Here is a 23,598-nt window from a genome sequence, read left to right as displayed (position 1 = left end):
CATAACACAAGCTTTGCTAAGCTTACTTTGGGACTAGGTCAATTGGTGTGAATTGTCCCGTGATATTTTTTTATATATATTTTTATCAACCGACTGCCCGAAAGGAGGGTTAATGTTTTTCGGGAGTATGTAGTTTTATTGTTCTAATCTGCTGCTATAAATGGCACCCGGTGGCTGTGTAATCTAGTCCTTACTTTTTTTTGTTGATAAAATGTCTGGAAGAGATCACTGAAGCTATAAGGTCGCCTATCGGTTACTTTGTCATTTTCTCTTTGTGTACCTGTTTCTGTATCGCTTACTATTGTGGTGTCGGTACATCTGTACAATAAATTTCCCAAAAAAAATTGCGGGAATATTTTTGATGGCTACAAATTAACAAAAATAAAATATTCTGTAGTAGGTACTGATTAGTTTAGTTTAATTTATGTATTCATTCAATATAATACATCATAAATTACAAAAATTCAGTAACAAGTTATCTATACCTATCAGTATCAAGTCAAGTATCAAGTGTGTCAAGTATCTGTATTGTATTGTATTATTATTGTAGTGCTGCTGCATAAGTAGCGTAGTAGAAATAAGCAACCTGAGATATGTATGCATAGGAAAAATTCGTGTCTAGATTCCTGTCCAGCGGTGGTGTAGGGGTTATAGCACGCAGCACGGATTGCTGAGGACCTGGGTTCCGCTCCGTCTCTTTTTCTGGTTTTTCTGGCATCCATGTCTCGATACCCGTAAAAGTAACAAATCTGGAGTTGAAATAAAAAATACAAAAAGACTCCAAAAAACCAATCATAATCTGTATTATTGTCAGTTATTAGGACGCCAGCAGCTACGTTGCTTATCATAAATGCATATTCATCGAATTCCCTTCTATCTGGGTAGCGCTAATGGATTTTACATAAAAGTTTTGCAAGTTAGTGTAAAAATGGTGGGAGAAAAAGAACTAAAGCTTGCACAGCTAACACAAGCTGCCGTTAGTAGCTCGACGCTGTGTAACATTCTTTTTTTTAATTCTACTGGTTGGCAAACGAGCAAGTGGGTCTCCTGATGGTAAGAGATCACCACCGCAAAAATATATAGCGGAATCCTGAAGTGCTTAAATACAGTTTTTATCGTTACCCGTCACAACCAGCCAATAACCCTGGGGCTGTATTATTTTCTCGGGTCAGGTTTAAGGAATTATTGTATGGAAGAAATAAGTAAAATTGAAAAATCAAAAAACCCGATTGCCTTAAAAAATACTAAAAAGAAAAATAAGCCTAGTGGCCTAGTATCCGTTAAGTAATCTAAAGTTCAACAGTCGGGACTCATTCAAAATCGTGAACAGCTCTAAAATTCTCGATAGTAAATTGGGGTCCGACTTTAACTTTAAATTACTTATCAGATTCTAGGCCACTAGACTTATTTTTTCTTTTTAGTTTTTTTTAGGTCAGTCAGTCGGGCTTATTTATGTGTGTGTGAAAATGGTAGCTTAAAAGTATTACAATATAATATGTATTTATAATGGGCTAATTGAGTAAAAATTATTAGCTTTTATTTGATACCCATATTGTTACATATTTCTTCCCCGCCCTATTTCTTTGAAGTCACTCCGACAATTACGACGAATTTAATAATAACTATACAAAAAATAATAACTTATATGTTAAAATTTGTCCAGCCGTTTAGGCTGCGGAGAGGACCAAAGCAATGGACATAGGTAGGTACATACGAGTACATACATATTCACCTCTAATTACCAAGCGGACCTGCAAACACATGCTGAACAATTCAATAGGGTATGTGGATAATTCCCAAAACGCAGATTTAAATTATAAAAAAATCTGAAAATCAGCATCACTGTGCAAAGAGAACTTCTAAGCTTTGTCCCTGACCAAAGCGCAAAGATTGGCCCTCCGAGCCGCAGGCGCGATGTTTATCTATTATTTTACACGAGCGCACAATATCCGAAGCTTTACCAATTACGGGACTCGCAATAAATCTCGATGAATATATCGATAACAATAATGATTTAGTACCGCGGCGAACGTATTACACGCGCAAACAACTGCCGAACTACAAACCGATGCATCGCCAATTAATTGAATCTGGTGTTACGCGCTTTTTGGGTTTTTCAGTTCAAATTTCAATAGGTATCTCAAAAGCGGCTCAACTGGATTTAATGTACTCGTGAACTAAGAACCATCTTGATTAAAAAATGCACATCAAAATCGATCCATTCATTTAGGAGCGGTCATACTTATAATATAACACATATAGCGGCCATGCTTATAAAATAACACACATAGCGGTCATACTTATAATATAACACACATAGCGGTCATACTTATAATATAACAGACATAGCGGTCATACTTATAAAATAACACACATAGCGGTCATACTTATAATATAACACACATAGCGGACATACGTATAACAAAGAATTAACTTTGTAAAATAAAAAATACAAGCAAAATTATCCCACTGTCAATTAAAACAAACAACCTTCCTATTTATAAGTTCCAAGTCAAACACGTCGTCAAGAAACGTCACTGGCATGGACCCCAAAACGCAGACCGCATTACCTCTTTGTATAGCTATTCCAATTCTTTGTGCGAGATAAGCGCCAGCTCTAGGGAGGGTCCTCTTTCTAGAATGCTAGAAAATATTGTTAAAAATTAAATCTAGATTTAGTCGTTATGAGTGTGGACTTGACGGTTCGGAACAATTTAACACTACTAAACTAAGTTTTTTGGTCACAAAGCTGGAGCTTAAGGCTCTTCCTTTCTCCTAAAGACGTGCTTTACCTAAAGTGTACAGAGTACACCGAGCGCCACAATTCGGACAGCACTACTGCATGGCTGCTTTGCGGTTACCACTCCATTTCTCAGCAATCCATCTACCTTAAGACATAATTAATGAGTTGAAGTATTCTTATAATTGCAAATCGCACAATGAAAAAGATTAGTTCGGCAGAAAGGAAAACCAACGGAGAGGTTCTTCTATGGTCAAAGATAAAGGAACTGGAGACCATAAATTGCAGACGAGGAAATATGATAGACACTTGATGCGACACGACAATTTCTCCTTAAACGTGCTAGAACGAAAAGTTGAAGGAAGATGAGGCAGAGAAAAGCCAAGCAAGATTGACCTATTTTGACCAAGTGAAGGAAAAAGAGGGTGTCCTGTCGTATCGGGGACGTAGGTGAATATCGAAATTTAATATATCTAAAGTTAAAAAGTCGACAGTCAAAATACCGAAAGTAGGTTAGGTCGATATTTTAACTAGCGATATTTCAATTTTCGATATTCAGATACGTGCCCAGTCGTATCAGGAAGTCAAACAGCTGCGCTGACCGAAGACCGTGCCGAATGACGGTTACTCCACCGACAAGGGAAATAACATTTAAAAAAATCTATAATTCAGTTAACGATTTGTAAATCTTTGATGCAAACTTGCCCTAGTAAATTTCCGTAGTTAATTCACACAATGACTGCATTTAACCTGCCACATTACAGGGCGCCCGAGCTCGAATGCGGCCAGATACCATCTGCATAATACCTGCCTACTCATTTTGTCCTCTGTTAACGACAAATCAAGCGAGACGCTTCCAATATTCAGCCAGCGCGATCGTGCGTGTATTATTCACGTAATGTTGGCAACAAGGTCCCATTAACTTCGTTTGTTACAAATGTGATAAATTAAAAAAGACAAAGAACTACGCTCGGCAATAAAACAGCGCCCTTAAACGTTGACTCGGCGTCGCCGTCGCTTTTTACTTAAGTGTTTATTTTAGAAAAGGAACTCCGTAATTGTAAACGGACAGTAACAATTTACAACACAAGCAAAAAGTTGCGACTGGAAATTTCACGAGAGACGAAATCTACAATTTAAAGTATCCGGATGCCGCTTCCCAAATTTAAATCCATTACCCGTCCAAAACATAGTTTTAATAAAATTACAGCGATATTCCGAATGTCTCTCGACCCAATTCCCGAAACATTTGTAATTCAGTCGGCTGTCGGTGAAGTGGCAGTCTTCGTTACTCGCATTTTTAATCAACAAACCCAGGGAAATTTGCGTGCTAATTTGAATAGCGGCGAAAGGGTCGGCCGCGACCCATGAGGTGTAGCACGGGATCTGGTTGCAAGTTTAGCTACGTCACATGCACATGGAACATCATCAGCCGGAAGACGTCCACTGTGAACAAAGGCAAATGCGCGATGTCGTCAGTCCACCTAGTGGTAGTGGCCCGCCAACGCTTCGTCTTTGCTACTATTTTTGATACCAGAAATTGAGCACTGGCTAATACTTAGTGTAAAAAAAACTTTCAAATAATCAAGTTTTTATAGATATTTTTTAAAGAGTCTCTCAAACTTATTATTTACGACATGCAGGAATAAACGCCATGTTATAGCTTATGTTTAAGCAAATTCAGAAGTTTGCCACAATGCAATTGGCCATTACTGCCTGACCGAAAAAACCTTGATGGCTATACTTACTAACCCAGCTAATTACGAGCAGACTTTGGCTGACGTAACTTTAAGAAAGTTAAGGCATATACGTGTCCTTCGATGACGTAGGCTAATTAGCAGTCAGATCTTGTACTACAAGGAGTGGTGGCTTTGAGCGTACAGGAAGTATTGGGTTTGTTCAACAGTTTGCTTTCATCCCGCTTAGCTGTGTCCCATTAATAATTCGCGATTGAGTAAGTCTGATTAATTGAGGAGCCCGCATCCGTCGAACAACCAATTTCGACATTTATTTTAGCGATCTTTGCGAACATTAATGTTTGTTTTGATTCCGCCGCTAAAGACCCATGTTAGTTCCGTATAAAAACGTAATATAAGAACATTACACATTGACAACTGTGGTTGATTCTCTATTATGAACAATATAGTAGAAGATCCGAACTTAAAAAGATCTTCACCAGTGTGATAATATAATGTAATGTATTTTATAATCAATTTAGTATATTAGAAATCGTTTTGCTAATAAAACCCTGGACAGGCTATTTTTTTATAATTTTTAATGATTTTTAATTAAATACAGACAACCCTATATCAACATGTTCACAATAAAACTGCGCTTATGTTCATATACATCAAGTGAAAGTAACTGGCATCGACATAACTGTTTAATTTTATACCTGGCAACCCAGTAGTTCGTCCAGGTAAACAATAGCAAACCCGAGGTCTACATATTCTATAGGTTTTATACTTTAAGTCAATATAAAAATTTCTTATTATCTCGATGATGCAACAAAAAATCTTTTTTTTTATGATTTGTTCCTAATTCGTCATATTCCTAATTCGACACTTTCCTAACTGGTCATATTCCTGATTCGTCATACTTATTCCTTACTCGTCATACCATGTAGGTTCATTTGCCTGCACAAAATTAATTATAATATTTAAATCCTCTGTGGTAAATGATAAGAACCATAATACAGTGCCAGAAACAGATTAGTTTTTATTCGACGAAATCTTAGTCGGTTAGGTTAAGTTTATTATTATTTGACCACCCAGAACCACCCAGAAGATTCGGGGCACTTATTACATCGGTTCTGGGTGGTCATAAAAAAATAACCTTAACCTAACAGACTGTAAGCACGTGTTCGTAATTTCATTTGACTGTACAATGACCAGTTAAGAATATGACGAATCAGGAATATGACGAATCAGGAACGAATCTTTTAAATAATTAAAAATAGCCTGTCCATGATTTTTTTAGCAAATCCATTTCTAATATACTAAATTTATTACAAAATAGGTTTCATTCTGTTACCTATCAGACCGGTGAAGATCTTTTCAAGTTCGGATCTTAGACCAATAGTGTTCTGTTTCGCTAGCGCTGTAAGGTGGATTGCACCACACTCACATTCTCTCAATATTTGAAATAAATATACTTATGCTCGACTTGGAGATAATAGTCGTAAGCTTATATATAGAATACAGACAGTACTTACTCGGCACCGTTGCATCAACTCCCACTATCACATAGGTGGTCCTGCCAGTGCCACACTTTTGCACTGCTGTTAAAAAATAAAAAAACTTTAGGCACCTAAGACTTTTAGCTTGATCCCGTGGGAATGTCGAATTAAAAAGTAGCGTATGTGTTATTCCCGACTTCCATCTATCCATACCAAGTATCGAAATCCACCCAGCAGTTTTATCGTCAAAGTGTGAACACACTCACGCACTACGCAAAAACTTTTGCATTTATAATACTAGCAAGATTTATGGAGCACACACGTATTAATTCTCATTTGACGGCCCCAGAGACCGCGCGGTCTCGTCGGGGATTTTAATTGAAACGAATTATTGGGTAGTTATACAGGGAATACGGGCCTTCATAACTTGAAATATTCTTTAAAAAATACCTACTTTTAAAATAACCGCTCTAATTCAAGTATAAAATAAATAAAATAAATATCATTGGACACTTGACACCATTGACGTAGCACGGAGATTCTAGGCAACGGATAAACATACTTATATAGATAAATACATATTTAACGTCCATGACCAGAGTACAAACATTCGTATTATTCATACAAATTTCTGCCCCGGCCGGGAATTGATCCTGGGACCTCAAGCTTCGTAGTCAGGTTCTCTAACCACTTGGCCATCCACTTCCACTTGGTATGGCACTTGGCGTGGTATCTAACAAATTAAGTACCCAACTTCTGTGATAAAACACTGTTACCAAACATTTTACAGTTTATATTTTTCATTTGTAAAATACCTACTAGCTGCCAATTTCTTACTGTAGCGTAGGTCCAGGTACACTCAACAACCTCGACTTGGAAAATAATAAAATAAACTCGCTCACACACAAGGAACATAAGCACCCAATATATTGTAAGCGTTAACCACACAATGCTGGTTCTTTATTTAAACCCGGTGCTGTAAAGTACGCATTTTTCCCGGCGCGACCGCAATTATGCGATTTGCATATCTCACGCCCCCGACTCTTTACGGCATTTTTGTGCGCCTACCCGAAGATAATTTACGCTTTCCAGTACACCCTGTATAATACACTCGTGGAAAACAAGAAAGGGTAAAAACCATTTTGAATATGTATGAGTGTTCCAATTCTGTGGAGGCGCGCTGCTTTTGTTTGAATTAAACAAAATCACTAGTCGCTGGTGCCGTCAATGAGGGCTATTGCGTATGAATTCGCCGCTAGAGGCGCTAGTGTAGCGCGAGGTCTCCGAAATGTCAGATCTCATAGTTATTGGGTGAGCTACGCGCGTTTAAATAAATTATAAATATAATTAGAATAGTTTTATGAATATTTTGCAATATCTGAAATTAATTTTGTCAAATATGCGTTTCGGAGCAATGAATGTCTGTGTTTTGAGACAGTTTTGTCTTTCGGAAACCTTTGTCCTCCCTTATTTCCGAACAAAACGGGGACTATGCAACACTGTGGCATGCTCGATATTTTTATGGTAGGTTTTAAGGTGTATTAAATATGATTTTAATCTAAACTTTGTTTTCACGCCCATAATAACAGACTTTGAAAGTCATACTTAAAAACCTCACGCAACAGTGCGCCATCTAGTGAGACAAAAAACGATAACCCTCATTAAATGATCTACGGAAACGTTGCGTCCGCTGTTTCCTTTTTAAATTCTTTTATTCTTTTTGTGCAACACATGAAACTTGCCAGTAACAACAGTTTGAATTTATTTTAAGGCGGCTGCTCACGTTAGCTCATGGTAAAAGTCCCGTCAGATGGCGTTAAAAATCAGACTGTCGAATTTTCGTGATGTTTTTTTGTAATTTTTAGAATATCCGTAGAATACTAATAGTTGAGTTTATTATTTGCGAAAACAATTTAGAATTGCCGATTTTTTGAGACTACAGTCGAACGGAAATAGTGTGCCAATTCTGAGATTTCAGGGCTCAAATTTAGGTGTCAGGTACAGCCTTATACGGACACTAGGAGCTCACGCACACATGCAAATAGACAGCGCCAACTAGTGAAAAATTATTGCATCACTTTTCTAGGCTTTCGGAAGGCTTTCGGCGTAAGCTACTACAAAATATTCATATATTTTTTTTCGGGTCACGAATATTTGTATCAACTGTACTTTTGCCCTTAAAATGTTCAAATATCTAGATAATATGAGTGTTTCATATGCGACGATATAGAATTAGATGAATCGTGTTAGAGTCCCAGGAATCTAATCTTATGTGATTTTTGGCTTTGGACTTGGAGATTGTCGAGTATGATATTGTGCTCAAGTTGGTAACCACATATGATGCTCTTGTGACATACATACTTTGATAATCATGCATTACATGCGAGTGTTACTCCTATTTCTTCGAATATTGGAGACGAAATCTTTCCGTGTTTTATTCTACCTACCAGTCTTGATTGCAGTTATCTTTTGAGTTGAAGGTTGCGAAATTCTTTGTATTGTATGTATACCGAGGTACAGAAATGGTCATTTTGGAAAGCTGAAGAACGGAAGGCCGTAATGCTGTATAAGTGTGTCAACTACCCTGATGCGTAAAACAGTTCATGTGTAGTGGTACATAGTAGGCTGGAAAGGAAACAGCCTCGTTGAAGCTATCGGTATGTAGAATCCTGCTGGAAACGACGTTTCATATTTTGAATCTTTATTTATACGTGGATAATACTATCATCATCACCATCATCATTATCGTGGTCTGGTTGTTTATATATATCTAGAGGGTCTTTTTCCTTATAAGCTTTAGAATTTCCGTGTAATTTTTCAAGACAGGTACTGCTGTGTCCTTAAAAGGGCAGACCTAACGCTTTACGACGGTGCTGGTGGGCATCGTACGGTAGTAAGCGAGGACCTCTGGGGAGCTAGTACAGTCTCCATGTTTTCAATTGTCGTTTTGTGTCGTGGGTGTGCCAGATAATAAAAATTCTTAGATATAGTTGTGAATTTCCAGGTGTAGAGCTTTATTGTGCTAGCTGCTCGAGGAAGACCTGAATGCGTTCAAGCGTGTTGCTGCGGGATGCAAGTTAATACTATAAAAATGTTGCAAGTATTACGCTTGCGTTATATTAGCGATTAGATTACGCTTGAATCATTCCAAGTACATTTTTTGTTAGATCCGAAGGAATTTGTTTTGGAGTTTTCGACGGTAAATTCAGAACTTTACTTCCTATATATTTATTTGTATTTAGTATGAATAATGAGAATACAGGCTACATGTAGGCATCTACATGTTTCTACGATAAATAAAGAACATTCTGACTCCAAAGCAAATCGGATCTCGTTTTGAACGGTATGCCCAGTATTTCAACCAAGTGGTAGAAATTCGTTCAAGAATTCCCACAAATTGCAAGAAATACCGAGATTACATCTGAATATATTTATACTTACAAGAGATACTTACCTATTTACTCAATTGATGATTAGCTGCTTGACGACGACCGGAGTCTTTCAGTGCTCACCCTACACGCGTATGAGCAAAATTCCTTCTTGATGCGAACCGATTGCGGTTTAGGAACTAATCTTATGAACTTTTTTTTCCTCCCGACCCGTGGTCCAACTACTATGTCCAACTGGTTGCACCACGGGGAAGCAAGTTTACTCATCGTCAACCGGTTGCACCACGGAGAAGCAAAATCAGTAGTCCAATTCTGGAAAGTATGTTTATCCATGGTCCTACTGGGTGGGTCCAATTAGTTCAACTAGTTGAACTACCACTTGAACTCTGTGGAATCGGGGTTCGGACTGTTGGTTTCACTGTATTCAGAATAAACTACATAGTTGTTGGGTTTCATGCGACTTTTAATTTTATAAAAATGCAGTAATGATAGTACCTATTCTGATACACATGACCCAAGGTAATTTTACATCCCCATGGTGCAAATGGTTCAACATAGCAATTGTTCATATGCCCGTTGGACAATAGCCCTTCAGTTGTACCACGGGTCACAGCAATAAGTTGCAGAAAAAAAAGTAGTCTGAGAATTGAACCATCCTGGGTAAGTTTAGGTTCCCGTGGTGCAACCAGATAGCAGTTGGACCACGGGTCGGGAGGGATTTTTCCCTTTGTGCAGGACGGTAGCTATAGCCACGCAGCGATTTTCCCTCGCTCGTGCCTAAAATATCACATTTTTCAAAATACTACATTACTTATTCATTAAAATTCCCACTATACCAGATGCCCAAAATAAGACATTCCACAAAAAAAAAACACTTTCTTGTGTAATCTTCGATTTTGTAATGTGGCGCATGGTATTTTAGGCACGAGCGCCCTCTATCTGGTATAGCTTGGATTGCTCGAAACAGATGCAAAGTCGTGCTCTTACTACAGTCTCTTACTGGTAGGAGCACGAACACAATATTATACTAATTCTCCTACTAGTAGGAGCATGAATACCTATATGTACTGATTTTCCTACTGAAAACCAGATGTATGGAATAGTATCATTTAGTCTAAAAAAACTAAATCACAGGTGGTCTAAGAAGCAATAGGTCATGCAGCCTATCAGTATAACGCAAAAGTATTCTGAAATGTAAAATTTAGCAATATGCGGAATAAAATTATGAACAGATAGAGATGAACCTGAAATAGGATTTATATTCTCAGAGTATGTAACCAATGTCAACCGATCAATGACATGACATTGGTCTAAAGAAATTGTAAACTTGGTACACTGTCATTATAAGAAATTGACAATTTAGAAAGTGGTTCATTGTTCGAATTGGTCTCTGGTCACAGTGAGAAGTGGTCAATTTAGTGAGAAGACGTTATGAAAATCATCATCATCATCATGATCATCTCAGCAGTAGGACGTTCACTGTTGGACAGAGGGCTCCAACCATAACCTCCAGTTGCTTCGGTTGGCAGCGGCCCCCACCGTGGACCCACGGCTTTTACCAAATCATCCGTCCATCTCGTTGGTGGACGTCCTACGCTGCGCTTGCCGATCCGCGGTCTCCACTCGAGTACTTTTCGGCCCCAACGGCAATCCTATACTTTGCGGAGGTTCATAATATCAATGAACTGAATCAATTGCTTTGCTCACCCGTGACTTTATAATAGCTACGTTTATGCATGAAATGTGTGTTCATACAGTTCCTCCACCTGCACACTGTCGGAATACGCACAAATCATACAAACACATCTATCACCACCACCACACTACACTGACGCGTTTCGAACTCGACCAGATCTCATCTTTAGAGCAACACAAACGTTCACCATAGATGTTAGAAATAGTAAAAGATATAAAGATATTATTATATAAGGTCGCGGATGAGCAAAGTAAATATTTCAGTTCACCTATAGGTACAAAAATATATGTAGTACTTACTGTACAGTCACCACCATAAGCGTGGAAGCTGTCTAGGTGCTGAAAAATATCTGAACATGATTATATATTTATTGTGCATTACGTAAATGCGTGTTCCGATATTTTTTAAATGTTTAGACAGCTCCGCTATGTGTTGTGGCGTCAGTACGAATATATCACGAAATAGAAGTACGCAAATCACGTAAACGATATTTTGAGCATGAAAGAATAAAACAAAGATAATTATAACATTTTTAATAATAGGGAGACTATTTTACAACGTCTCACAATTACCCTTACCTACCTCACATAAAGTAGAGGCAGCATCCAAAATAGATCTTGTATACTTAGCGTAGTTCTTAGCAGCAGTAAAAAAAAAACAAAGTAGTTGAGATGGCTGTTCTACTTTTGTCATTTATAATTCCTATATCATATACCTAATTAAGATTGAGAAGTGAGTGAGAAAAACTGCAATCCCCTAAACTTTAGGGCCTAAAGAAATTAAGTCTTTGAAAAATAATGTCTATTGTCTGCCGCAGTGTGGATGCCGTCGCTCGATCGTCAAAATCCTGGGTTTTACAGCTAATAATTAATTAACTTAATTTTTAACTATCTTTTACACAGTAAGAGTTAGGCTACTAGTGTCTTGGAGAAATTAACTTCGTTTGACTACAGTGCCCCCTCAAAGTTAACAATCAAAAATAACACGGTGTATAATATCTTCATAGTGCAGACATTTTATAGATTATAGTTTTTACCAAGTGTCTAGGTATGCTTCATCATAATCAGTCGTAAGTCTATTCTTGGTAAAAGTTGTATCATTTATTTTACTTATAACAATAGATTTCTTAAAAAGAAAAAAATAATTATATTCACGATTTGATACCTACATGTTGTCTTTAGTGGTTATACGGATATTTTTGTGACAACCTATATATTCCTCAATTTAATCCGCAAGACCTTGTAAAATCAAAAAACATTGAAAGTCATAAATAATCAAATCATAATATGGGCAACGAACAATTGACACATCTGACGTCACGCCCAAACTGAAAGAGACGTATATATTATTTGACAATATGGTACTGTTTTCGATGATTGTCATTATTTGAAATAAGAACGGTGGTTTGAATCAATCTGTAAAGGTATTTAGTACTTATGTAGCAAGAGTAACTGTGAATCTTCGGCTCCATGACATGGCCCAATTGCATAATAGGTAAAGGACAAGCTAAGAGTATTAGTGAATTTCAATACAAAATCGCTAATACTATTAGCTTTGTACTTTGTTATGTATTACGTAATTGCCTCAGAAAATAATTTGAAGTCCATTATGAATCTGAAAAGTTAAATATATTTAGTGAGCAAAAACAGTAAAAGGAAAGACAAACGAAGGAACAAAATAAAACACATTTATAATTTTAAGTTTATCTTAAATAATCCATACATTTAGGAGATAATTCTTAATAAACCGGTCAAGAAAAAAACAGTCATTTGATCAAAAACCTACACACTCCGCCAAAAAAATACCTTCACTGCCGCGGATCGAGCGAGCGAAGCGAGCGAGATCGATGTATGTGGAGCGGATGCGACTCTGTTGGGTCAGGTGTGGTCAGGTTGAAGGGCAAGGGCGGCGAGTGAGGCGGCAGCCCGGCCTCGACCTTCGCTTGGAGTTTTTTTTTATTGAGACTCTTATCATGAGAGAGAGAGATCATAGAGTTGACTTTGCGAGCTCGTTTCGTTGTCACTGACGCGTAACAGGGATTTTATCCAATTGCTAAACAAATGTAGTGAAATGAAACCGACCGACGGCGAGTTTGATTCGCGCACAAAGGGTTCCGCACCATCTGTACAATATTCATTAGACATTAGCAAAAAAAGGCAAAAAAATCACGATTAAATATTTATTTTATTGTGTGTTTAGTATTTGTTGTTATAGAGGCCACATAATCTTTGAATATTTCAACTGTCTAACTATCACGGTTCTTGAGATACAGCCTGGTGACAGCCGGACGGACGGACGGACGGCCAACGAAGTCTTAGTAATAGGGTTTGGGTACCGAATCACTAAATCGAGTTGACCTTTTATCTGATTTTGTAATTTCACTAAACTGGTTGAGGTTTATAAATTATTAATAAAAGTAAGTTACCTACTGTATGACTGACAGACTGACGGGTAGCTTACTCGACTGGAGATATAATAGACGGGTCTCCTTCGTAATCCATAATATCGTTTGTCCTAAACTCAAATGCCATAACACTTTTGCCATAAACACTTTTGACATTATATCATACTTTTGCCATAATGATCTTATGCCCTAAAAATCATAAGCCATAATATTACATGTCCTAATACTCTACATCCCTGATATGTTTTGTACTAATATAGTAAGACATAAAAACTTACGAGTAATAATATTAAAATCCATAATATTAAATGCCATAACAGAGCTCTTGTAGGCAAACAGCGACTTGCGAGCCAGAAAAGTAGATTAGGTTAGAACTGAGTTCCCAACAGTGACGAACCGGTACCAGAAAAGTAAGTTAGGTTAGGTTAGAACTGCGACTCCTACAGAATGAACCGCTTTTTTAGTGTATTATTATTTACTACTATTATATGCAATTTCCCGGGACTCCAAACTATCTATGTACCGAATTTTATCTAAATTGGTTCAGCGGTTTTGAAGTGATGGGATAACAAACAAACAAACAGCCTTACAAACTTTCGCATTTATTATATTAGTGGGAAGTGGGATGATTCAACGGTGTGTGAAGTTTCCAAACCAGTTTATTACAAAAATGATTATTTCAACCAATATTAGGACATGTGACTATTAGGACATATTATGATAATTAGTACTTACGAAATTAGTGCAAATAAGCATTAGGATATTCAATATTAGGAAAAAAATATATTTACACTAGCTTTTACCCGCGGCTTCGCACGCGTAAACTATTCGGTGTGGTAGCTGCAATTAATTTTTCGGATTTTACAAAAGTCCCCTGGAAATTTCAATATTTATATCGTGGTCTTCATTGAGGTTTTGTTGTGAATAACTGTACAAAATTCAAGACTGAAAACCCAGTGCTGAAGTTTCAAAATTTTTTCCCTATCCAAATTCAAATGCAAAATTCAAAATTCAAATCATTTACTCAGTAAATAGGGCACTTTTACACGTCATTTTTTATACTACCAGCGCTTTCGAAGACCATCATTGCCAAGAAGAATGCGTCGTGCAAGAAACTTGCAGAAGTCATTTTTTCAAAATAATTACAAATAAATACTTAAAAACTACAGTTACAATTAAGAAAAAAATACGAAATAATAATAATATAATTACGGGATGTATGGGGTCCCTTAGTTACAAAACTATACCGTGGAATATCGTGATAAAAAGTAGCGTACTTATGTGTTATTCCAGACATACGGCTACCTACATCCAAATTTCATGCCCTAAGCCTAGCGGTGTTATTCGACATTTTATTCCTAGGTATCCCGTGGTAATATCGGGTCAAAAAAGTCGTCTATGTGTTTTTCTAGACATCTACATACCAAATTTCATGACTCTAAGCTCAGCGGTTATATTTCAAGATTTTATCCCTATCGCGTGGGAATATGGGGTAAAAAATAACCATGTGTATTCCAGAGGTCCAGCTACCTACATACCAAAATTCATGGCTCTAAACCCAGTGGTTTGTTATTTCGAGATTTTATCCCTAGGTATCCCGTAGGAATATCGAGTCAAAAAGATCGTGTTATTCCAGACGTCAGCTACCTACATACCAAATTTCATGACTCTAAGCCCAGCGGTTATATTTCAGATTTTATCCCTATCCCGGGGAATTCGGATAAAAAGTAGCCTAGTGTTATTCCAGAGGTCCAGCTACTTACATACTAAAATTTCATGGCTCTTAGCCCTGCGGTTGTTATTTTAAGATTTTTCCCTAGGTATCGTGGAATATCGGGTCAAAAAGTCACCTATCTGTTATTCCAACGTCCAATTACCTACATACCAAATTTCATGTCTCTAGCCCAAAGGTTGTTATTTCGAGATTTTATCCCTATCCCGTAGGATACCGGGATAAAAAGTATTCTATGTTTTAATCAGGTTTTAAACTAACTTTTCGCCAAATTTCATCAAATCCGTCCAGCCGTTTCAGCGTGAAAGAGTAACAAAACATACTCACTCACTCACTCACTCACTACTCACTCACAAACTTTCGCATTTATAATATTAGTAGGATTATGGCAAACGTTATTATGGCAAAAGATCATTATGACATAAGTTGTTATCCAATATAGATCCAAAATTGACATTCCACACCGCAGTGCTGGAGTCTGGAGTTTATATTAGGCAATAGAGAGCCAAATATAATAATATTAGGACTACGTAGTTTACAGCAGGTGGTGCATCAACATTAGATCAGATTATTAAAACTCAACAAAATTAACTTTGACTTCATAAGAATTTTATTTACCCAATAAGTGACCCTCACACTAATAAGACAAATCTAATAACGTATCACTTGTCACAATTGAATAAACCGTTTAGTAGTTACGAGCGAACATAGGAACATACGTACATACTTAAATATATATACACACAGATTCAAAACATAACCTTCGCTTCAGTTAGGGTAAAAAGGTACGTGGTAACAGAGTTGTTCGACCTACTAAATGGCCATTCAAGAAGGATCATGGTTTCGAATCCAGTCTCGCATCTCTAGTTTTTTTTTTTAAATATTCAATTGCTGTTCCCAATCTGCACTAATCCTCCGTTGTAACTGTTGTAGATAGTAAGTACCTAACGTCTGTTGTGCAGACTTGTTTATATAGTTATATTTTTTCTTTATGTATTGTTACTCGAAATAAACATCTTTGTCAATGAACATCTCTTTGCTAACTCATATCTTACAAATCATTTATTTAATACTCTTCCAGCTCTTTCCACCAAATATTACAACAGAAACTATCAGCCCCAGTATACTACTCGAAGTGAAAGCCTGTGCTAACAGTGGGATTATAGGTTGGAATGATGATAACACAATACAAGCAATAGGAAGTATTTTGACTTAGCCGTATTCTTACCATCAGGAGACCCACTTGCTCCTTTGCCATCCAGTCGAATAAAAAATAAAAATAAAATAAAAATAAATAAATTCTTGAAATTTATACTTCAGCTGGGCGGAGCGCTATGGTTGGCGTCTACAAAAGTGAAACAGACGTGTGTAGATTTTTATTGTATATGTGTTTAGTTTTAGGGGTAGGGATAAAACATATGTTAATTTTATGATTATTTATTTATTAGTTAAATTATAAGTTGGTCATACAAAAAAATGCGTCTATTGCGGCAAGTTCGAAACGACTTGTTGTTGAATTTAATCACATGAAAAATTCGAGCGCTAGTATCTGTGGCTAGTATATATAGTCGATCTACTGCCTATTACTTGTATTGTGATGATAATGTGAAATTACTTATGTGTGGCAAAAAGAAGTAAAGCAGGTCTTACCTTCTCAGTGATCCACTGGAGTCCAATTAGTTGATTTTTAGTAAAAATTAGTCTAATTCCTGAAATTAGTTTTTTAAATTAGAAATGACTACTAAGTCGGTTTACATACACTAGTTATCTCTATCTGAACTCAAATTATACACTTTGTCACAATCACAATCACGTTGAAGAGTCCCTGTGAATTCGTGTCATTTACATGTCAAATTGCGTCCCTTTTCCTTGAAATCAATCAAGCAGCGTTGTTGTGATACATATAGGTAGGTACCTACGCAAAACATAGACATAACAGACTGCTAAAAATTTCTTTCGGCTTTGTTGTTATGCAGGAATAAAAAGCTCTTATCAAATAACTAGCTGTTGCCCGCGACTCATCATCATCATCATCGTCATCATAAACATCACATCATCATAAACATCACATCATCACCATCATCTGCAATACCCCTGGTGTTGCAGATGTTTATGAGCGGTGGTGATCTCTTACTGAGTCTTACCATCAAGAGACCCACTTGCTCGTTTGCCATCCATTCGAATAAAAGAAAATCATCATCGTCGTGACCATCTTCATCTCATCATCATCATCATCGTTGTAGTCGTCGTCATCATCATCATTATCACATCATCATGATCATCATCATTATCATCGTTATCATCATCATTTATTGTATTTTACTTTTTAATAAAAGATTTTTGCTGACTGAAGTTTTTGTTGACTGTACTTGCATTGACATCAAAATTAGTACATTTTTGTACCAAATTTCAAGTCGATGCCATTTACCGTTGAGGAGTTCCGTCCTGACGATCGAGACGTCAGGCTGGTGGCTGGACCACTCGGGTGACACTACCAAATAATTGTACTGTCACAAGATTAATTTACTAAGTAAGTATGCCGACTTTCAAGTCTATCCTACTGAAAGTGGGTCAAATTCAACTTGCAAGGTTTGAACCGCACATACATACACATATTATACATACATACATTGCAAGTTAAATAAAGCTTGCGAAAGAATAAATGAAAAATACTGACTGAATGTGTGTGTGTGTGTGTGTGTGTGTGTGATTCGATGACAGACAGCGCACCACCTATAACTAGCTACTGGCTGGAATCAATACCAATAGGTATACAAAATATAATAAGTTTCTGTATTTTGTTTGCTGACTGCACATTTTGTTTCGTTGACTGAACCTACTTACATTGTCATCCAAACTAGGTACGTCTCCGTATCACGTTTCAAGTCGATACCACTAAATGTTGAAGAGTTACATCATGCGGAGACAACTGTGACCGGGCCAATGTAATTTCATTACCACGCTTCGCACGCGTAAACTATTCGGTCTGGTAGTTGCAATTGAAATTTTCGGGATTTCCAAAATTCCCCTGGAAATTTCCAAAATTTATATCGTGGTCTTCATTGAGGTTGTGTTGTGAATAACTGTACAAAATTCAAGACTCTAAACCCAGTGCTAAAATTTCAAAAAATTTCCCTATCCAAATTCAAATTCATATCATTTATTCCGTAAATAGGCCGCAATGAGCACTTTTACACGTCATTTATTTAAATACCAGCACTTTCGGAAAGACCATCATTGCCAAGAAGAATGCGCCGCAAGAAGCTTGGCAGAAAGTCATTTTTTCAAAATAAAATAAGTACAAATAAAATACTTAAAAACTACGTAAGTATACAATTAAAGAAAAAATTACAAAATAATAATAACAATAATACACGGATGTATGGGGTCCCTTAGTTACAAAACTATCCCGTGAAAATATCGGGATAAGAAGTAGCGTATGTGTTATTCCAGACGTCCGGCTACCTACATACCAAATTTCATGCCTCTAAGCCCAGCGGTTGTTATTTCGAGATTTTATCCCTATCCCGTGGGAATATCGGAATAAAAAGTAGCCTATGTGTTATTCCAGAGGTCCAGCTACCTACATACCGAATTTCATGGCTCTAAGCCCAGTGGTTGTTATTTCGAGATTTTATCCCTAGTTATCCCGTAAGAATATCGGGTCAAAAAGTCACTTAAGTGTTATTCCAGATGTCCAGTTACCTACATACCACATTTCATGAATAAGCCCAGCGGTTATTATTTCGAGATTTTATCCCTATCCCGTGGGAATATCGGAATAAATAGTAGCCTATGTGTTATTTCAGAGGTTCAGCTACCTACACACTAAATTTCATGGCTCTAAGCCCAGCGGTTGTTATTTCAAGATTTTATCCCTAGGTATCCCGTGGGAATATCGATTCAAAAAGTTGCCTATGTGTTATTTCAGACATCCAACTACCTATATACCAAATTTCATGACTTTAAACCCAGCTGTTGTTATTTCAAGATTTTATCCCTATCCCCTGGGAATATCGGAATAAAAAGTAGCCTATGTGTTATTCCAGAGGTCCAGCTACCTACATACTAAATTTCATGGCTCAAAGCCCAGCGGTTGTTATTTCAAGATTTTATCCCTAGGTATCCCGTGGGAATATCGGGTCAAAAAGTCACCTATGTTTTATTCCAGACGTTCAACTACCTACATACCAAATTTCATGACTCTAAGCCTAGCGGTTGTTATTTCGAGATTTTATCCCTATCCCGTAAGAATATCAGGATAAAAGGAGCCTATGTGTTATTCCAAATGTCCAGCTATGTACATACCAAATTTCATGTCTCTAAGCCTAGCGGTTATTAATTCGAGATTTTATTCCTATCCCGTGGGAATATCGGGATAAAAAGTATTCAATATCCAAGTTGTTTTTATCCAGGTTATAAACTATTTTTTTACCAAATTTCATCCAAATCTGCGTAGCCGTTTCAGCGTGAAGAAGTAACAAACATACTCACTCACAAACTCACTCACTCACAAACTCACTCACTTACAAACTTTCAAATTTATTTATTATTAGGATTATATATTTTATAGGTACTAAATTTCAAGTCGATGCCATTAACTGTTGAAGAGTTCCGTCCTGCGGAGACGATGCTAGCCGGACTACCAGGATGCCACTACCAGATTATTGTATTGTCACTCAATTTACATAATCATTCCAAATTTCAAGTCAATCTGTCTACTGGAAGTTGGTCAAATTATACTTGCAAGATTTGACTACAGACAGACAGACAGATAGACAGACAACGGGACAGGTGAAACTAAATAAAAGCTTGTAAAAAGCTTGTTATAAAAAAATACACACTTCATCCGAAAATCCTATACCTATAATATTAATTGCTATGATCATGGTTTACCGGTATTATAAAAATCATACAAAGCGTAGGTACACTTTTAGTAAAAAAAACACTCAATTTTATAGTATTAAAAAATGTGTTGCGACTATACCTGTGTCAGATTTCACAGCATATCTATGCTGTAAGGATCATATTGTAGTCCTTTTAGCGCCTTAGATATTTCCTTCCTCCAGACAATAAACTTGTTTGTTTTTTGGAAAACTATGGCTCTGTCCATTGGAGGACAATTTTGCCAGTGTCTTCTAGGTTTACCGTAGTACGATAAAAAAAATCTAGCAAACGAAATATGTGAGGTAATTGTGGATGAACGATGACAGCGCGATTCTTCTACATTAAAATTATTGAACTGAAGACGACAATAAATATAAAAATTACTGACATACAAATAAATGTGACTAGTGGTGTAGTCTGGATGACAATTCCATGACATTATATTTTTAATTATCTAACCAGCCAGTACTTCATTCTAAGTTTTTTTAAAACGTCTTTCATTCAGCCTATTTTGTTATGACTGCTAGACGAATTTTACAACCGATATAACCTAATGGTTTCGTTGATAGTGTCTTTTTAGCAACTTTTTTCTTTTTTGTACAAATTTTTTAGGGAACGTGCCAACGGAACCCTATTAGTGAGACTCCGCTGTCTGTCTGTCCGTCCATCTGTTACATCCCAGCCTCCTCTCAGAACAAGAGGGCTTGGGCCATAGTTCCCACGCGGGCCCAGTGCGGATTGGGAACTTCACTTCACACGCACCATTGATTTGCAGGTTTGTGCAGGTTTCCTCACGAAAGCAGTGCAGGGTTCCGACTGTTACAGGGCTCTATCTCGAGTCGTAATAGTCAGACACTTGAAATTTTCACAGATTATGTATTACAAATACTAAAAACAGAATAAAATAATTATTTAAAGGGGGCTCCTATACACCAAATGACTCGCATTTGGCCGGTTTTTTTTGATAGGGTACCAAGGAATTCCAAAAAATATATTACTTATATGACCGCGGCATGGCGCTAGCGTCTACGCAAAATGTATGCAAAATATTTAGTTACATTTTACAACACGTGTGATATTTTGCCCGAGAACTATGAAAGTTTATCTAAGTTCAGGACTGCCAATGAAAGTAAATAACGCTAGGCTAGGTATTTTATCCTAACACCCGGTTTTTACTTACATACAGCCAAACCATTCAAATTTTGACCCGCTAAGTGAAATTGTAACAAACAAATTACACTACGCTTTTGTTGCGATACGCCATTATTTTAAAAGCTTTTTATTAATTAATAATAAGTATAGAACATTCTTGAAGGCATCTAGTTGTTCAAGCAAGTTTTCATGTGGTAGAGCCTTACTGTAACCACTTGCTGACTGCAGTACAAATGGGCCGGCTCGACCGGAGTAGTACCAACCTCCATCTGAATACCGGCGTGAAATAGTACCTTTGCCCAACTCCCCTCCCCCCTTTTATCCTGCCCATACCGCCCAATTTAGCCCCCCCCCCTCCTCCCTTTTAGGCCGGCAACGCACCCGCAGTCCTAATAATGCTGTAGGTGACCAAGGGCGGCGGTGATCACTTACCATTAGGTGACCCGCATGCTAGTTTTCCAGCTATTTGATAAAAAGAGTAGATTGATGACCTCAAGAAAACATTACTTTCTTTGGTTTGACCTGACTTAAAAATACTGAATTTCATGATTAATTGCACTTTATCGAAATGCTATTACTTATTCTTTGTAAATAAACATAAAAACTAAAAAAAAAAAGAAAAAGAATCATTATGCGTTATCGAGTTTCGAACTCCTTCTCTTACTACATACTTCTAAGAATTGGTACCACTGAGCCAAACTAGGTGGTCACGTGACCGCCCGAAATAGTCAATACCTTTTTACAACAGGATTATATTTGACATTACCTACTCACACCACAGTAAAATGGATCAAAATTTACTGCATCATACTGAAATTTAGGTATTATAGATCCTCTCCATTTTGTGATTTGCGACCACAATATGCCCATAACTAACTATCCTCAAAAATCGCGTCGAAATAACGTCTGTGGAAGAAATATTGATGTACCAAAGTTTGTATGGAAGACGACGCACCTTAAGACAGAAAGTTCTGCTATTTTCTGACATAATTAGAGCTACCTAGATACCCGCGTGAACGATGCGCTCTCACGATATTTTCAGTGTTGCCAGCTGAATCTACGAACCTAATTTATTTTAACAAATCCCGCCGCACCGAGCTCCATATCGCGTCGGGCTTAAATAATCTAACACTCCTTGCACGTCATCCTGAAGGAAAATCCTGGGCACTCTCTAGAAATCTAGACCAATGTGCCACGGGCTTAAATAAACGTAGTTTCTTAGAAAACGTCTTTTGCAGAATACAACATTGTTACTCTTTATTGGCGCGCACTATGTTTGACTTTAATCTGGCAACATTGTGCGTTCAACTACAACGCAGAGTGGAGGTGACAAACGATTTATTGCTTCGTCGGTAGCGGAGTTGTGTAAATCTTATTAATTATAAATGGTTGTAATACTGTATTTACACTTCACATCATGTACGGTCACGATCGTTAATTTGGGACCCACTTAAGTTCAAATATCTGTCGTTTTTGTATGGAGATTCAAAGGATTTTTTGACCAAATGAGTCTCAAATTAACGCTTGTGACTACTCTCACCTCTTTAAATTTACTTACCTACTTATTAGTGAGGACGCAATTCGATTATTTCAAAAATTCCTGGCCAGGCCAGATACTTAGTCCATAGACGGTTGACAGTGGAAGCGAAAAATAGTACCTAAATGCAGTTCTCGCTCTCAGGATAACCTGTCAAAAATGTATGTAGGCTCGGGTAACCATTAAAAGAGATTTTGTTGACTTCAAGCACTGTATTTCTCAAAAACTAGAATATTTACACAAAGACACCTTCTCATGTCCGCCCTCTTAATTTTTTTTTCATCATTCACTCATTTTTTCTCCATTCACTCTCTCTCCCATTCTTCCACAATCCACATCTGTCATTCACCCTATCATTCCGCTCAGCCAAGTACAGTCCTACATACAGTGGCTTGACCACTGCTGTACGCACCGTACTCTAACGAAGTAGACGTACTCTGATAATTTCTACTTATTTTGCCAGTAGGTATGTACCAACTTTGTACGCACAATGTATGAGCCGGTTATTTTATTACGGCCACTAATACATCCGCCGCTCATAAACCGTCCACTTCATTTTACATTGTAAACGGGAGTACACTTTTTACGCTTAAGATCATTCTGAGCCGCTGTTATGTTTACGGCTTAATAAAACTGTTCATTACCTGTGCTTGCACCATGGAATTTTGACTGCAAGGCGGCTAGTCTATACCGTGACGATTTGCAAAACAAAATGGCCTCCCTATCTTCTTTAGATAGATTTTGTTAACATACATATAAGCGTTTATAAAAAAAAAAAACATTTTCTCAAACATGCTCGGAAATGTATGCGTTAATGTCACGAAATTGAGACATGAAGGTTTCTCATTTATGGCTCCCTACCAACCTTCCTACATAACTTCTT

The 23,598-nt window shown here is 37.2% G+C and overlaps 1 protein-coding gene and 1 long non-coding RNA gene across 3 annotated transcripts in view; one reads left to right on the top strand and one right to left on the bottom strand.

The window, feature by feature from the left end:
* mtg (mind the gap) overlaps window positions 1–23,598 on the top strand; it is a 99,875-nt gene that overhangs the window by 26,800 nt on the left and 49,477 nt on the right. The gene's annotated exons all lie outside the window — the stretch shown is intronic.
* Window positions 11,522–18,853, bottom strand: LOC141438984 (uncharacterized). The gene is made up of 2 exons (XR_012452542.1): window positions 16,790–18,853; window positions 11,522–12,617 (listed from the first exon to the last, which is right to left on the bottom strand). It is a non-coding gene; the product is annotated as an uncharacterized lncRNA (long non-coding RNA).

Source organism: Choristoneura fumiferana, chromosome 20, assembly GCF_025370935.1.
Source record: "Choristoneura fumiferana chromosome 20, NRCan_CFum_1, whole genome shotgun sequence".
Taxonomy (NCBI): domain Eukaryota; kingdom Metazoa; phylum Arthropoda; class Insecta; order Lepidoptera; family Tortricidae; genus Choristoneura; species Choristoneura fumiferana.
This window is presented reverse-complemented; position numbering and strand designations above follow the sequence as displayed.